Source organism: Bombus pascuorum, chromosome 9 (genome assembly GCF_905332965.1).
Source record: "Bombus pascuorum chromosome 9, iyBomPasc1.1, whole genome shotgun sequence".
Lineage (NCBI taxonomy): Eukaryota > Metazoa > Arthropoda > Insecta > Hymenoptera > Apidae > Bombus > Bombus pascuorum.
Window position 1 is genome coordinate 15,812,490 of NC_083496.1, and position 19,540 is coordinate 15,832,029.

The 19,540-nt window shown below is 37.5% G+C and overlaps 1 long non-coding RNA gene across 1 annotated transcript; it reads left to right on the forward strand.

The window, feature by feature from the left end:
* Positions 1–14,295: 14,295 nt before the first annotated feature.
* LOC132910644 (uncharacterized) lies at positions 14,296–14,842 on the forward strand. Its single transcript, XR_009658815.1, has 2 exons — positions 14,296–14,445; positions 14,516–14,842. It is a non-coding gene; the product is annotated as an uncharacterized LOC132910644 (long non-coding RNA).
* The last annotated feature ends 4,698 nt before the right edge of the window (positions 14,843–19,540 follow it).

The window sequence follows — 19,540 nt, forward strand, 5'->3', positions numbered from 1 at the left end:
GCGGCAAGCGCATATTTGTCATTAACGTCGATTTCGGTCCGTTATTTTATCCGTGCGAACGGTGGCGTGACCCGAGCGTAGTGGGGGTCGTCTCCCAGAGAAGACAAAGAAAAAATCGAAGGGCTATCAGTCTCATTTGAAGATTCAAACGACATGCATCGAGAGATTCTGACGAATAAAATTAAAGTCGCTTAGTCTAACGAATTCTTCGAGATATATCATACAGTCGGGTCGAATTTCTGTAACACATTAATTGTATTCATCGCTAAATAATTTGTGACGTCTGCATTACAATATTGAATATTGTTAAATATACAACTTTATATTAACCCTGTTAATTCAGTGTTAAACTCATTTCAACTATCTCTGTTATCTTAACCGAAACAGGGGTCTCTCGCTGACGCGTTTTCCTTGCGAACGGTCGTAACAAATGATTGCTTAATTATATACCAGGAGACTTAAAATTTCCCATACAAGTTTGATTACGTTGTAGAATATATTATAACTTTTGTGTATGTGTTGTGTACCTTTATTATTATTTAAATAAATACCAAGACACGATCCAAAAAGAAACTTTACGGTAAGTCAAATATTAAAATGTTTAATGCTTTCCAACAACTTCGGTCTTATTTTACTACACCTGTAGCGGCACATGAGCTAGAGGACAATTCAAGTCATGTTGTTGTCTTGCCTCGGAGTATCAACATCGTCAGGACATACTGTTTGGAATTTTGAGTGGCCGTCCGTTTATGGCACGAACAGGCCCATCCCCTTTTTTAGGAAATTCCGAATTACATGTCCCCCGAGCTGTAAACCTAATGACTCCGAGGTCAGGTAAAAAACCCCGGGAAAGGACCCAACGGCTGGTAGGGAGAATCAGCAACGTAGGACAGTTCATCAACAGACATCGTGCCGTACGAGTGAAATACTTCACTCCCAACAAGATCTTACCGCCGCCGTACGTCACATCACACGTTACGTTTATACAAGTTCAACATAGTGCTGAATTACTCTAACACTCGATATATTAAACCTCCTTCACTTTGAGCGTTAATTCATTCCAGGTACGCGATATCGACCGATCGGTTTGACCTGATCGGTTGCTCTTTAGTCGATAATTCGCAACACATACACACTGTAATAATAAGCGAACTCCGGGTAAAAGCAATGTTGCCGCTACGGACAACCGTCAAACAAAGACGAATTTAAGTTTTCCGGTATACCCCGACTAGTATAAATAAACAAACGCGGTCGTAACGTGACCAGTTTATCAGTCTCAGTCTCGAGCGATCTTATTAGCGATCTATACACAGTGTTTAACGAGTCCGTTAGAACCGAGCGTCTTAGTGAATATTCTCTGTGTTTATTAATTATTTTTAAATACATTTGACGGTTTCAATATCGAATAATCTCGTTATTTAAACCACACAACCATCCTCTACACACCCATATACATATAATTTCATAATACCGATGTAAAATCTTTTTCATCCATACGATGCATTTCCTCGTGATCGAGGTCGTTTACCGAATAACTGCAAAGCGTCCCATCGATAATGATCCACTCGATCACACCACAACGGTCATAATAATTGAACCGCTAGTTCTGCATGCAACAGAGACACGCGAAAAACAGCTTACACTATTTGCCGACAAATAGCCTGAGATGAAACCGAGCAACGTGGGTTGATAGGATTGGCCAAATGGTTCTAGTAGATTTTGATGGGACGATTGATCGACGTCGTTACGGGCAAGAATGACATAATAGTGTTTATCTGCGAATCCCTGGATCATTTGTTTGTAGTAAAAATCTAGCTCCTCTGTATGGAGATAGTTGATTAGAATTATTTTCGTTCGCACAGCGGGTGATATACATATACATAAATTAATTATTACGTGAAAAATCTTAGCTAAATACGGTAATTTATTCTATATGTATGTCGGAGATGAAAGGACATCGGGGCCTTTCCTTTGGAATGTTTGGGAAAGTTCCCAATACTTTAGTTCAGACTTTTTATTATAGTTGTATTTAAACAATAAAACTGAGAAATAACTGTTTATGAGTTAAGTCAATTATGATTATCCGAGATTTATGACAGTGGACTTGGGCTCGAAGTGACATAATAAAGTGACATAAGTAGCAGGTTATCGATTCTTCATTATTGACAATAATGAACATGATCTTCTTTCAACACTTTTATTTCTACATCTCTGTTTACGTTATAATCAAGTATCGTGGTCGAGCTACAAGAATTTGCTGCTTCCTCTATAAACACGAACCAAAGACTATAAATTCAGCATAGGCTGAACATCTTAAATAAAATAAAAAATCTACCATCAGTATCTGCAGACCTAAGCATTGCTAAACAATTCGATCTAACGAAAATGTTTTACACGAAAGATTGAATCATAACTAAATCACGAAAATCTATAAATTTATTTAAAACTGCACAAATTTAATATAATGCGACTTCTAAACAGCTCATTTGTCTTTCTTATTAATGCAGATCAATTTCTTATTGTATATAGGCAGTATATATATATATATGTCTGAGATGAAAGGACATAGGGGCCTTTCTTTTGGAATGTTCGGGAAAGTCCCCAATACTTTAGTCCAGACTTTTTATTATAGCTGTATTTAAATAATAAAACTGAGAAGTAGCTGTTTATGAGTTAAGTCAATTATGATTATCCGAGATCTATGACAGTGGGCTTGGGCTCGAAATGACATAATGGGTCACTGAACGTAGCCACGGCCACGGGAGGAACGTGTACCTAACAGAGGTATAAAGTAATTAAATAACTCTCCTTAAAAACAGGGACTGATCCGAGGAATACAAAGAGATACGGAGAGGAGTATATAAGGGCAGTTCCACTTGGACTGACTCTCAATCCGATAAGTTCGACTAGCCCAGTGAACACGTACATCGAGTTTCTAATCGCAATCGTCATCCCGTTGACCGTGTATTCGTTATCGAACCTAGACTCATAGTCAGCGACATCTCAATTATTTACTTGTTAATCTTCGCAATACATTCGCTTCAATCAATATCATCTGGTATACAACAATGATGGACAACTCGCAGAAAGATTCATTACACGCCCCGTTTTCCAAAGACGATCCGATACATATATATGTCGGGTTATCATTGGAGTTAGGGGCATATAATGATCTTCAGGGGCATATAATCTTCACGTAAATTGGCCATCGTTGTTATGTACTAGGGATGATAATTATTGATATAAATGTGATTATTACAGAGTTTAACAAGTAATAGCGGCGATTGGATAATCGAGACGTCGATGACAATGAATTTATGTTCGATAACGAATCCACGGTCAACGGGATGACGAATGCGATTTGATACACGATTCTGGTGTCACTCAACGTACTTATCCACCGTACAAGTAGAACTTATCGAACTGAATCTCAGTCCAAGTGGAACTGCCCTTATATACTCCTCTTCGTACTTCTCTGTGCCCCTCGGGTCAATCTTTGTTTTTAAGGAGAGCTATTTAATTATACCATACCTCTGTTAGGTACATGTCCCTCCCGTGACCGTGGATACGTTCAGCGACCCGTTATGTCACTTCGAGCCCAAGCCCACTGTCATAAATCTCGGGCAAACATAATTGGATTAAATCATAAACAACTATTTCTCAGTTTTATTATTTAAATACAGCTATAATAAAGTATTGGGGACCTTCCCAAACATTCCAAAAGAAAGGCCCCGATGTCCTTTCATCTCCGACATATATAAATTAATTATTGCGTGAAAAATCTTAGATAAACAAAGTAATGTATCCTATATGTATTTTTACTCTACAGTTAAGAGTTTATAATTCTACGGTCAAGAAATACACTTTCTTGAATCGTATTCAAACGTAACAAAAACAAAAACTACCATTCAATATAATGTCTAATACTAAAAATATGATTGACATATCTTCCATCTATTAAGATACATACATTTGAAGTTCAACTTACTACAAATTACTTCTTTAACAGACACTGACTTTCTTTATACTTGACAAGTATACGTCTCTAAGGCGTATCGAAACGTATACAAAATCACAAAGTAAACAATGAATTACTACGACTGCTGTACATCTTCCCATGTATTAGTTCTCGCGAGAGCCAAGAAATCACGATCTTGACGCCAGTTTCGCCCTCGCCGTGTGCCCACTGGGGTCGCAAGGGTCGTGACTGTAACGCGCAGTTGCTCGGTCACGTTTGGCTATGGTTTCCCCGTTATATGCATATCAATTTAAGTCCACCTGCGGCTCAGGATCCATTGCACTTAATTTATTATGATCCTGGTCCTAAGGAGTGGCCCTGATCGCATTTTCAGCGTAGGCGGGAATACGTTTGTCTATTTGGCAAAATGCTCGAATCCTGACACTCGATATTACGCGAAGTGCATGGTTGCGTCGTTTCTCATACAGAACGCTGTTCGCTGGATTCCAGACATTAAATCGAGCACTAGCAGCGATAAGTTGCGAGAAATGGCCAATGCATTTCGCTTGGTCGATTGGCTCGCTGTTCGGTTGCTTGTGCGAGTAGTGGAATATGAATCACGTGGTGAAATTTGTTGAAGAGAGTACTAAAGAGAGAAGGCAAAGAATGGAGTAAATGGGGAAAAGTCTTTGACGTTAACTAAGATTTGTTTGATAAAGAATGGGCCTACGTTTGGTGGACTTCGGTTTTAATCTGCACATATGTAGAATATATATGTTTATGGGAGTTTACATTTTATGAATACATCCAATTAAAATTATTTTATTAAAAGTTATCAAAGTAGAATGATCCATCCTTGCACCAAAATGATCCTGTGCATGCTAAATTATTATCAACCTCCACTTACCAATATTCATACAAGATATAACATAGAAAAAACGAAGCTGGCACCCCGCTGGGGGTAGCCACCCACATGCTATATTTATTTTTATTTAATTTTTTTTTCTTCACCAATAAGATATAACACTTTACCAAATGTCCATAAGGACAAATTGTAAAATAACCAAAATAAAATAAAAAAAAAAAAAAACTTACCAATGTTTCCCATTTGTAATTTTTAAAATTCACGATGCCATTTTGCTTATAATACTCGAACATTTTATATGATATTTTCCTTATACCTACATACAGTGATTAGTATCCAGCATTACATGCCATGTTACTTCGATATCATCTTTACAATCGATACCCAAATATCGAAATATTTTATCAAATACAATTAATATTCAATATTATACTTCCCTTGTTAGAAGAAATTTAACTGTTTAATTGTATAAAACCATAAATGAAACTCTTCCACTGGAATGCAGTGATTGTAAGACACGCAAGCTGGCTACCGTTTTCTGGAAAATATCTTAATAATTCCTCGAAAGGAAAGTCTGCCGGTTGTGTTTTAAAGTCTCCGGTAACAGAGTCAAGGAGGCTGTGTTTGTACGGATGCAACCGATAGAAATAGCGTACCGGTGATCGGTCAAGATTTGCACATTTTGCTGGCGGAATTGCAAGGCGAAACCGACCTATAAATACACGTTTCAACTGCCACTTAAGATTCCTAGCTGCCCTTTCTCTATCTTCCTCTTGGCTATTTCTCCACGTTCGAGTACAACGAATCGAGAGAGAGAACAGGAAGCACCAGGAAACTGTTCTGCAGAAACAATAGCAACCACGTAAAAGCTCCCCACGAGAGAATTAAGCGAGGAGCTCGCCGAGATTAATGGATGATTCTCGTAATTGGACGTAGCCACGAAAATCTAGCCGCAAGAACACGTATTTTACTTTGAAAATTCACTTAATCTCAATTTCTTTCACTCTGACTTGTAATTTCTTGCGAATAGCTCAGGCAAATTGCGTAATCAGTTTTTTCCTTCATTATGTCCACTGATAGTGAACGAATAATCGTATCAAAGATAAAACAAGGTATATGATCTACTAAAGTTAATGAAGTGAAGCCAAAGATAAATGAAAAAACTGGATCTCATCAAAGTGTTAAGCAACTTTAAAGAAACTGTTCAAATTGCCAATCTCATGAACATAATAATTTTTTAACTTAAGCACTATTACGTGCGATTTCCTTTCTGTTAAAAACAGATTACTATATATCATATTTGCATTTACAAGGACTGAAACTAATGTAATGAAAACTCAGTATAATCAAAAAATTCTTCATTAAGGAATAGCAAGAATAGTTAACAAGTTAATTGACTAATAATTGTCTGTATTGTCGCTTCTTGCCGCTTTTTGATGTCGTGCTACAGAAAAGAAAATCACTTATTATCTTAACACACCAAAGAGTTTGAATCAGTTCCAAGGAAGAAGCACAATGAAATTGTCTTCATGGTAAGAATCGATCAAGAAGAAAGGGAATCGAATCTTCATTCTTTTTACTTCGCTTCTTTCTTCGCTACAAGAATACGTAGGGTACCTGTCGCAGATTAGCAACAAGTTAATCATCTGGAACGCGCGATCGGAGCAAAAGCTGAAAACAAGAGCGTAAGAAAGAAACGTAGACAAAAGACGGGGGGACATCGTAGCCGGAAGACGTTGGATTTTTACGCGACTTTTGCGCGTTTTACGCTTCATGAAGCAGCTCTTTCAGTATTTCAGCGTGGCGTACACTGTGAATCAAGGAGACTCGTCCGTGTAATTCTCAATATGTCTATCGAACGACGTTCCATACACATCCATTCGAGGCGTGGTAGAAAAACGTACTTTTACTTCTGAAAAATGTCTTGTTTTTTCTCTTCGTACCAGCGCGCGTCGTTAACCAATCGTAAAAGGAGCAGAACTAGGGGCGTTTCCGTGTTTTTAAACGAGAAATCTGAATTACACGTCCTCGATCTCCCGTTGAGATTGATCAAGATATAATTCGTCACAGTAAGCGGGGAAGAAACTAGAGAAACATGATGTCCCTATCTGTAGGAAAACACGCATAACATCGCGAAGAATTGGAGCTCGTGCTAAACGAGCATACACTATTTATCGATATTTATCGCGGGCATCGTAAAAGCAGCGACTACATTCCGCAGATGGCACCTTCTTCCGTGTCGGACGAGTTTTACGCTGAAAAATTCCGGCCTTTACGTCGAATTCAAGTACATACGCGTTTCTCGTCTTATTTCTGCGCACTCATAAAACCAGGAAGATTATACGCTCCGTAGAAGACGCGTGTGTTTTTGCCACCTCGAAAATGACATTGTGTCGATTGATACCCTCGTTTCTTCGCAGTTGTAAATCTGTTCGATTTACGACCGATCGGGGGCTGGAATCGAAATACGGCCTCGGTGGGTCGCAAGGAATTTTTACGGGAGCCAATTAGCCAGTTAGTAGTACTGGTCGACCGGAAGAACCGACCCCATTATAATTTCTGATCGTGGCTCAATCTGCAAGATCTCAGACTGAGCTTCCGGGATTACGATCCCGCGTTGGTTGACAGGGACGTCATAGAAAGATATGGCGCTCGAGATAGGAGGTGGATACGAGCTGGAGAACTAGCTGTAAATTAACCGCACACCACGGACCCGATGTATTCGTCGCTTCGTGTTCTTCTTCCTCCGGCAAGTCCGTATCTGTGCGCATGTTACGTTAGACGGGTATAGCTCGTGTATCGAGCTGCGTATACCACGGAAGGACTGCAGAATATCCCGTCACGATTTCAGATACCTCGTACGCAACCATCTAGCCGATCGTGCGCAGCATTTTTCTCGTGAGATTTGTTTCGTTGCATGAATTCAAGGTTCCTGTGTCGCTGTGTTACGTCCAAGTATTTGAGCGTAGAAGACTTTTAGAATTTGTACATCTGGAATTTCAGAATATTAAAGAAACTACATCTTTTTATCTAGGCATGGTTTTTGTTTAATATCTTGTCATTTGTTCTTTTGTATCTATGTTTTGCCATTGTCTAAATCACAATTGTTTGACAATTCTTGATGGATTGTATTGTGTTTTGTTACGAGTAGTTTTGGGTGAAAATTAATTAGTCATTTTTTTCTAAACGATCTCTGACGTGTAAGACTTTATGGAAACTGCAGAAAAATCATTTGGGATATCTAGTTTGAAACCCTAGCAAGTTTCAGTAAAAGTCTGAATCCTTATCCTCTCTGTCATCAGGACATCAACTTTCTCTTTCGTTTCAATATTACGTATACTTTTCAATCAATCTACCTCAAACACCTCTAACAACTTCATCCGTTTCTTCCCCTCTACAGTTTTATCCACATCCGCGCAATTATATCAAAGTTAATGCTTAACATATTACTTCAAAATAACTTCTTCCTCGCTTTAATTCTATTTTCTTCCTTCTAAATTTACTAATACATATTACAGTTTCCAAGTTTCTATATGAATGATCTAAATTAACCGATATTCAAGGCTGTAATTACTCGATACTTAGCGTGTTTGTATTTCACTTGGTTTCTCGCGGAACGTGTAACGCAACTTTCAGATGCTAATGATTCAATTTCTCAACGCGTATCACACGATCGTATATACACAGGCGCGCGTCAGTTTTAATTACTAATCTCCTTTCGCGCACGTTCCTCCGTTATCGATATAATTTAGGCGTACACATGCGTAAATTACCATTAGATCAGATAGATCTTTCCCCTGGATCTTTCCTTATCTCTGGCACATTCAAACCAAACGCTCGATTTCTTCGCAACGCTGTGGTTAATGTCCCGTTTGATCGCTCGACGAACTAACCGACGACGATCGATCAAGAGATCAAGGCCAACGCTACGATCTACGAGATCGATCGTTTTTCCATTGGCTCGGACAACCATCGTTTCCGTGATCCACTTATTACGCCACCTTCCGTGCGCGTTCACCGGTAATAATTACCTAATTATTATCCACTCAATAAGAAATGTTTCTTGCCTACAATCGTAAACTTGTGTACGTTGTACGGCAACGTCGTCTACGCTATGATTAGTATGGTCATCAAAATAATTTTTTACAATCCCGAACGAGCTGCATGATTGATTAAAAGGAGATACTATTTTTTAATGTAACAAATAATCGAATCGTTTTGTTGATATAATGTTCTGATTTTCTGTGGTCATTCGTCAAGGACGATATGAAGCACAGATTTCTACTATGTGATTCGTGGAAATGTTGTACAGGAGAACGTTTCTTATTGACATAATCGTTCTTTAAAAATCATTTATTTTGGAACTGAAGTGATTCCAATGAAAGTAACGTGTCTCACCTATGTATTTATGGGAAATTTACAGATACAAAAATGTAGGGATTACAGATGATGTTAGAAATGTATAATATCAATTGTAATAGTATAGTATTCAATGAAATAAGTCGTTGTTTAACCCCTTAATCTACAACTACGGGCATAGCCCGTTGTAGATGATCGGGCCAAACATAAATATCAGCGGCAGTGCCTTCCTAAAGTTATAAATATTTGTGGAATATTTGCTAAGTAATTACAACCTGATGCAATAATTGTGGTAGATGAAAGTACTACGAGAAGTTTATTTATACAAAAATCAGTAATACAAAATTAATAATCTGCAATGGTGCGATACAATTCGAAACAACTTTCTTACACTCCCACGTTGTTTCTCTACGTTTTTTATTTTTTTGGCAAACTCTAAAAGGTTTTGGCGGTCTTAATTTTGATGCTGTTGGGTCAATGTGTTTTGGAAAATGAGCCCAATGCTTCGCGTGCGGTCTCTCTGGCATATTTCCAGAAGATAATTGTCCTCGTTCTCATTAATTCAGTTTTTTGGCATATTTTCCAATACTAATTCTAATCAACGTAACATTGTTTCTTCCCGTTATTTATTTTGTTGCATAAAATGTATGAATTAAAAAGACCAATATCGATACCGCCCGTAATATTTACGATTGGCCTGATCATCGTGCTACGCAAGTCGTGCGAATGGCTCGAAGCTTTTTGGCCCAAAATTCTCGAACGTAAATCGTATGTTAAGGGTTTAAGTCACACTTTTCTAGCAAAATGTAAAATTGCATGAACATCCATATTTATAGCAATTTTATTGCTTTACTTACTAAAAAAAAATATGAGTTTACATAAAGATGCACGGCTGGGTCATACACGTACTAACAATGTTTTTCACTCAATGAGAAATTCATATTTTTAATTTGTTAAATCGTCAGTTAGAAGACCAATAGAAAAGGACGGTTTCCATCGTAGATCAGTCAAGGAAAGTAAGGACGATGTTGGTATCTGAAAATACCAATTATTATTTACTTCGGCGCGAAACGATCGCAAGTTGTTGGAAGATCGAGAGGCAAGGGAAACGGATAATAGATAAACGAGATATGCGGCGTTTCACGGTCGATAATTCCGCCTCTAATCGATTATGTTATTTTTCATCGTTCCTCCCCTTCTGTTCGGTTCCCTCGTGATCGAACAGTTCTCATATCGGCTGAGAAGATCGCGGCGAAAACGCTGGACGAACGATTATTCCTTATTTTCCGTAAATGAGCGGGCAATCAGCACTTTAATGCGATACCAAGGAATAATCCGCCGATCCCATCGATTCGCCGTGTGGTTATTAATCCATCGTTTAATTGTTTCCTTTTCTAAACCGTTCTTTCGTATGAATTAACATTTTTTCGCGTTTTGTTTGTCATTTAAATTAAGATTATTCGTGGTTTGTAGCAACTGTCCGAAATATTCATCTGAGATATACTTTTAACACAAACGAAACAGATTTCTTAAGTAAAGAAATTATAATATTAGGTCCAAAGGATTATCAGTTACAAGATAAAGAATCAACTTGCTATCTTCGATTAACTTGTTAAAGACTTATATAATAAGTACAGGAAATACTGAACTCGAAGAGTTCTATTTCCATGTACCTGGACACAAAATATAGCAATTAGTTAATCAAACATAGCCATTCAAAATTAATCAATGAAAAAGATGTTTTTCAAGACGACGTTGTAATCGTACGAGTCCTTTGTAACGATAAAGTATAGAAAAATAAGAATGAAACATAATCTTGCTGTCATTTATTCTATTAAATTGTTGTACTGTGATTTATTTTCATAATGACGGAAAAGAATATTTTAGAAGTCTATGAACATTACTTGGAGCTGCACGATAAATAATAAATTTGTCGAAAGAATAAAATACTAATTTATAAAATACATACATTGACCTTAAGTTCTGAACTTTCTAAACAGCCTTCTTACGCTTCAAATTCATAAAACGAAGGCACAGCTTACATTTTCTCGTAAACGAGCGATGATAGATAATTTTGTCGAAATAAATAATAAATTTGTCGAAAGAATAAAATACTAATTTATAAAATACATACATTGACCTTAAGTTCTGAACTTTCTGAACAGCCTTCTTACGCTTCAAATTCATAAAACGAAGGCACAGCTTACATTTTCTCGTAAACGAGCGATGATAGATAATTTTGTCGAAACAAATAATAAATTTGTCGAAAGAATAAAATACTAATTTATAAAACACATACATTGACCTTAAGTTCTGAACTTTCTAAACAGCCTTCTTACGCTTCAAATTCTTAAAACGAAGGCACAGCTTACATTTTCTCGTAAACGAGCGATGATAGATAATTTTGTCGAAACAAATAATAAATTTGTCGGAAGAATAAAATACTAATTTATAAAATACATACATTGACCTTAAGTTCTCAACTTTCTGAACAACCTTCTTACGCTTCAAATTCATAAAACGAAGGCACAGCTTACATTTTCTCGTAAACAAGCGATGATAGATAATTTTGTCGAAATAAATAATAAATTTGTCGAAAGAATAAAATACTAATTTATAAAACACATACATTGACCTTAAGTTCTGAACTTTCTAAACAGCCTTCTTACGCTTCAAATTCTTGAAACGAAGGCACAGCTTACATTTTCTCATAAACAAGCGATGATAGATAATCGTATTCTAGAAAGGACATTTACCTTGCGAAAGGAAAGTTGCACCACCACGTGCACCACCAAGCGCGACGATCATCAATCTCGACGTTTAAAAAAACATTCAACCAATACGCATAATTTCTCGTGAGAAAGGTAGCGTTTTCGGAAAGAAGGACAGACTCCGTGACGAAGGTGGAGAAGAAATGAGAGAAAAAGAAGAAAAGAGAGATTCGATGCACAGAGTTCGCCGTGTGCACTGTTGATCGCGCCTGCTCGTTGTCAAGCGTCCCCTTAAGCAACTAGAGCGAAGTAATAAAAATAATCACTTACAATCTAAACTTCCAGTCCATCGTCGTGGCAGCCATGACGCGCTGCTCGGTTCCACGGACCTGCAAGACCTTCGTTCGCCCTCGTCGCTGAGGAACCAGTCCCTGGAAACTCACTGGAATAGGGTCTCTCACGAATCACCAGTTGCACTGTCTTCCCTCTCGTCGAAATCGAAAGCGCTCGCTAACGTAATATCACGCGTGTCTGTGCACGTGTATACGCGTGTACGATATATATTAACGAACTATGTCTGTCGTTGGCCGCGTAGAACCCGTTCACCACCGGTTTCCGTTTAGCCGCGCCACGAACGGTCCGTTTCCACTGTCTGGTCGCGGCAGACGATCCACTTCCACTGTAACGGAAGGAGAAGAACACCCGACGTCGAACGAAACGTATCGTAACTATACGACTCTACCGATCTTATCGATCTATCGTCGATTGCAACGTATCGGGTTTTTATTTTAATAATATTTCTTTTCTTCTTCGTCGAGATTTACAAAAATTTCCTCCTTTCTGTTACGTTCTTTGTGTTTGTAATTGGTGCACGAAACGAAGGATCGCTACGGTTGTGTTCTTTCTACCGAGAGTCAAAATAGAAGCGCGCGTCAGTAGAACCGATCAAGAGTAGAAGGATAAAGAGAAGAGAACGGGCTTCCTACGCGCGATGCACGAAAATGGAGCAACGTGCGTTCTGTGCCACTGTTCTCCGTTCTCCGTAACACTCTGCCAGGATATCCGCGCGTGGCTGCTCGTCTTCCACGGCTGCGAAAGGTGGGAAGATGAGGAGGAGGAGGACGAAGAGTAGTAGAAATAGAAGAGGTTATGCCGAGGTGGAGGCGGTGGTGGTGGTGCTGGTGACGGCGGTGGAGGTAGAAGAGATGGTGGAAGTGGTGACGACGGTGGTGGACGAATGATTGTGACGGTGGTGGAGATGGTGGTGGAGATGGTGGTGGAGGTGGTGGTGGTGGTGGTGAATGGTGATAGTGGAGTGGTGGAGGTGGGTACTCGTGAGAGGATCCTCGCCGTGTGGAGTACTAAGTAATAATGACATGGTCTAGGAGATGCCAGTCAGTTTTGTAATAACGTCCGTAAAAAGTGAATTTCCAACGAAGGTGGGGAAACGTGGCTGGGTCCAATCCGAGATAGCATGGGTTCGACAGTTGGCCAATCGGAGCGCGACATTCCGGACCCCCAGGTTCCTTCGTCCTCGTCTTTTTCAGACGTTTTTTCCTTCCTCTCGCGAACCATCTTCTTCACGGAGTCGTAGGTGTTTTTGAAGTTGCGCTAGTATGCTATTTGAAACGGACCGCCCGAGAGAAACGCTTTGGGTGTCGAGAACGGATGAACAGAATCGACCATTTCGAATCGAAACGTTTCCTTCGAACAAACTCTAGGAAGTCGCCGATTCGTACGAAATATTTCCCTGCGATGGTTTGTCTTTTTACCAAGATCTTCGATTCCAGAGAACGAACAAAGTTGCAAATATCAGAAAAATCGTTAATTTCGGAAGAAGGGTGATTTGTCAAAAGGAACGTGGTTCAAGTTGCTATCATTGTGGATCATTATGCATGCATCGCCAGGTACTCGGTACATTTAATTATGAATATATATGGTGTATAATATGTCAATATGGTGGTACCATCGTTGAAAAATGATCACCGCAAGGACAAATCGGTCCACGAGGATGATCTATGGTAATGAGAAAAAATGATTTGCCTCGTATCATGTAGATGCTACGGGCACCGATAGTCGCAACGATAGCTATCTCTTTATTGCATAATAATATCTTATTTCTTCTTGTTATGGCGAATACCCTTCTCTTCGGATTGCGTTTGAAATTTTGGAATCTAAATTAGTGTTTGTAGATCGCACTTATTAATTTTTTAATTCAATTTAGCATCAGTTTCCTAATAAAAACAGAATAGCAATTTATAAAATGATTCTATCGAAAACCATAACATATGAGCCATTTGGGATTGCTTTTCGTGGTATGATTAAAGACTGATATTACTTTCTTATTAAGCCAATACTTCGTTAAAAAGTTATAATAGAAATACATTGTATAATAGAAAAAACATGTATATAAAACGAAAATAAATGAACAAGTAGAAGCAATTCGATGCATGAATTTTTTACCAAATTATTGAAGTTCTGATAGGGTATGGATTGATATAAACTTATCATCATTTTTCTTTTTCACTTACTCCCACATATTACATTGTATGGTACGTATGCCACCGTTGTTTCAAATAAGTGATTGTGATCAGCTTATGGCACAGTATACTTCTGTGATAGAGAGAAAGTCAAATTGCAATTGAAATTAAGTATTTCTGAAAAAGAAAAAGTAGGATTTTGTATACACTGTTGGCAAAAGAACGAAATTGCACAAATGGTGCACTCGCTGCGGAATATATATGCTAGATTGTTAAAATCTTGCGGGAAGGTCTCCTAAAAGGAGAGCCTTTAATAAGAAATTATTCTTTTGGTAGTCAGCTATTAAAAATATTAAATAATGACGGAGAATCGGGGGAATTTTTCAACTCCAACGAATCAAAGTTCTAGCAGACCATTTAATTTTCAACATTTGGATTTTGGATCTATTAATGATGTTCAAAATGAAATGTCACAAAAAAGAAGACAATTCAAACTTAATTTTCAAACACAAGGAAGTAATACGGAACGGAACACTCTATATAATTCTTATAATCAACGAACAAGAAATTAATAATATCATCAACACAAAACTTAAATAACACATCAACCTCCGAACAAGACGGCAGATCTTTCTGGTCGTTTTGAAGAATAATAAAAAGGGTCATTGTTCGGCAGGAACTACTGTCGCTTTGAGCAGCGTTTCCGCGAAGATTCCGTTTCGCACTCGTGTAACGGCACCGGGCGCATCCTCGCCAGGGAAATCGTCGAACTGTTGGAAAGAGAAAGAGACCGGTACGCCACCAGAAAGAATTCCGTAATAGAGAAGAAGTCTCTTATTTCCGGCCAAAGAAATCTTTATTTTTCAACTGAATTTCCCATGACTCGTTAATTGCCTGCGCTCGCGTTCCGTTGGACCTATGACGTGACGTCATTAGTTTCTGCTCCACCAAGAAATTCACAAATAATTGATACCGATACGATAGTCTCGTGATTACTTTTCCATCAGCCTGAGAATGCCAGCTTCGACATCGTATTTTAATTAGGCGAGCGAAATAAGCGGCTAAAGAAGAGAAGTAATTTACGATAAAGATGCTGCCTCGCTGAAGCAACAATTTTGTACATTTTGTAGTCTATTGTCTGTTTCAAACAATATTCAACAAGTATCAACTTGTAGAAACATTTTATCGTTTCGGTTTCAAAGTGACAATTTGTTCCAAGCTAACAAGTTAACAACTGTGAAACAGTCTACGAACTGTGAACATTGAAAGGTCATTTGAGTTTCTCAGAAGCCAAACTGAGTAACTCCACTTTGTTCAGAGACATAATTACTATACAATGTCTTAAAAATTGTATCATATTCACTTCCATGGACTTATTTATCGAAAGAGAAGTGTACAGATAATTGTAAATTCGAATGTGAATTTTCAAGAATAACGTTTGTAACATCGTCAGTCTTTCTATTTTTTAATGTATACAGTTAATGTCAGTGTGGCCTGTGAACTACTCACCTGTTTCCATCTTAAAGTATCGCCGCGTGTTCCTAGTTTTCGCCAAAATCTACCTCCAAACAGAAACAAATAATTTTTGTTACTATCAATTGTTGAGGTTATTACACGTGGATAAATTGTAAGGTAGAAAATATATATTTTAAAATCCTAAAGCTAGCAGTGTAATCCTATGACCGAATACCCTGAAGCCAACGTCGCCTATCTACTGTCTATGGTTTGCCTTCGACACAGTCTTTTGTCTATGCGCTGTCGATGGCTTCAGTGCTTGAGAAAACTAAAGGACCAGATTTTTTTTTATTTGCATTTATTTTACAATCAATTCTCGTTAGAAAATTTTAAGTAAATTTATCTGGCGTGGTACTATGATAATAAGTGTTTATAGTATGTTTGATTCTATTTGAATCTAGTGCTTAGGTCTAAGTAAAAGACCAGATGTAGAGTTTTCTTAGAAGCGATGAGTTCTACATCAATATAAAAGTGAACACACATTGTCTAACAAACATCAATTTTTTCAAAAAACATAATACATCAACAAAAAGTTCCTCGCTGTTGCCTCAGTGAGGATGCAGCTTAAGGATCCTTCGAAAACCGAAGCTTCGTTGGAGGAGTTTCATGCTCGATCCTGTTCCTCGTCTTGATCAGTGACGTGAAAGGAAATCGTTCGTTTACGAGTACCAAAGGTTAATTGATACGATGCTACTACTAAATAATAATTAGACCAAGAGTACCACCGACGAGCCCGCAGGGAATTGATAAATGGACCGAGTTAGGTTCGATACACATGGCGGTGCATCGCCAGGAACATGCGAACAGGCTACCGTTCGCAGAAAACGTTTCCGCGAACCGTCTGTTTTCACGTAACGGGATCGGTATCTGCGGAAATTGACGAAATTGTCGACGATACCGGTTACATCGGGGAGAACGTTGCATAAGATGGTTCCGCGTGTCGGAGGGCACCAACGGTTTTCGTTTTCACTCAGGTTTATGGCTTCATGCATTTCTCTCGGTTCTTTTGGATTTTCCCAGTGTTAGAAATATCTTGCATATTCCCTGAGTTGAGTATTAGTGATGCATTCCTTTAGAGCTCCTGGGGCTCCTGAAGTATTTAGATAGAACACCATAGAAATTTTACTCTGCATCCTCCCCTAGAGATTGCGAGGTGTTTACGAAGATTTCCTCCACGTAAAACAAGAAATTTTAAGAAAAGTTGAGGAATTATTGATGAAGGATTTTCTCATGAATTATGAAGTTCTAAGACTTTAATGTTTATATAGTTTCATTCAGTTTCTTCAAATCAAAAGTTTTGTTTCTTGTACTACATTTCCCTCTTGTAGACTTTTTATTTATTAACGTCACTGACCTCTTGAAAATGGTAATGTGAGGAATTTGATCGTTATAGTCCTGTCTGAATTTCATCTGTTAAAATATTGACGCACACAATTGAGAATTTTACTTATTTTTATTTCAGAAAGTCTTTGTTTTCCTTATCAGTTCATCGTCTCGTAACACCGTGGCGTGCTTTACCTATTACGCGTTTTGTAACGTAAACGACGTAACGGTGAACTTCTCTCAAGGTCCCTGTGAACGAAATACGTATCTTAATTATCTTCTTTTGATAAATTTAACGAGCTTCTTGCGCGAGATCCATCTCCGCGGATTTTTATCTAATTTGCTTATCAAACAACGAAGACGTCGCGTTGGCCTATTTCTCACTATACACTAGATGCTTTTATTCTTCTTCCACGTACCAAACAAAATGATTTAACGGTATTAACACCCGGTCACGAGTCTCTCTTTTTTATACGATACTCTACAAATCTTTATAATTCTCTAATAAAATGTCCCACTAATCATTCTTAAATGTACCTGTTGTTAGAATTTCATCTTGAAGTTAAGATTGATAATCTGTGGAGGACACAATGTTTATGTTGAAATAATATTCAGTGATGTTTATTAAACAGAACTACACAACCTGGTGTATATAAGCGAGTAATATAATTAACAAAGTATGGAAGAATTGTTGATTGTTGGCCAGTTACTCTCAGACTAGACTTAGGTAGTAACCCATGATCCCTTAAGTACTTCGAACCCCACTCTCTATACAGTAATGAGTATGACCTGTGTAAATGTCCTGTTCAAATGACTGTGTGATGTTTATTAAACAGAACTACAGAACCTGATGTATATAAGTGAGTGATATAATTAACAAAGTATGGAAGAATTGTTGATTGTTGGCCAGTTACTCTCAGACTAGACTTAGGTAGTAACCCATGATCCCTTAAGTACTTTGAACCCCACTCTCTATACAGTAATGAGTATGATCTGTGTAAATGTCCTGTTCAAATGACTGTGTGATGTTTATTAAACAGAACTAACCCTCAGAACCTGATATATATAAGTGAGTGATATAATTCACAACGTATGGAAGAATTGTTGATTATTGGCCAGTTACTCAGACTAAACGTAGGTAGTGACCCATGATCCCTTAAGTACTTTGAACCCCACTCTCTATACAGTAATGAGGATGACCTGTGTAAGTGTCCTGTTCAAATGCCTATGTGGGTGCCTGTGTAAGGGTTTTGTGCCTATGCGTGAAATATCGTTGCGTTACAACAAATACACTTTCCCAAATAGCCACAACAATAATCTCCAGATCGTTATACCCACAATTTGTGGGACATGCATTTATTATTAGTCATTCATGGGGAGGAAGTTCATTTTAAATTCGTGTAAAATCGCAGGACCCTTTTACACTTTGGCTAGTATTGGTATAAGTAGCCTTGATACAAAATTATTTTTAGTTTGAATAAAAAATATAAAAAACAAAATAAAATTCATTATATTATTCTTTTAGTTATCGTTATGCAAGTCACTACATCGAAAAATATAACACGAAGTAGGAATTTTAAAATAAAATTGTAAAACCACTCAATTTGATTAGTTCTAATGTTAACAAGTTTCCAATTAGATTTTTTCAAAACAGACACTTTTGACACTTAAACAAAACAAATTAATTCTAAACCTTCTGCTCAATATAAAATATGTAACTGCATTACATATATCAATATATATATTATTATATAATAATGTAATAATTATTTTGATAATATATAATTATTATTTTAATTATAATATTTAATATTATAATAATATTATAATATTGTAATATTTATATAATATTAATATTATAATATTTAATAATAATATGATTATTATTTTAATTATATATATTAATAGCTTCTGTAACCCTCTCAAGTTCTCTGTTCATATGTTGCGTTTTTAAATAGGTAAACTCATATATAATTTGAACATTGCGTTTTTATTCACGGAGCAGACCATGTTTCACGGGAAATCTCATTGACAGTGACACTGCAGTAAACCGAACAATTGAAACCCGACCTGGGGCACAAAGCCGCAGAAATGACTAAATACCGACTCATTAAACGTAATTGTTTGTGTACCAGCGAAGTGAATATGAGTCCCCTTCTGGCAGTACGCTTGATGCGTCGCTCTTGCGTGCGTGTAATCTTCAAACGAGACTTAGGTATGTTACGCGTGCGCTGATCAGAATAATCTGATTTTGCTGTTTTTTTTTTTTTCTTAGGCGAATTCAACTTTGTTATTTATAAAAAAACTCGAGATATAATTAACTAATAAA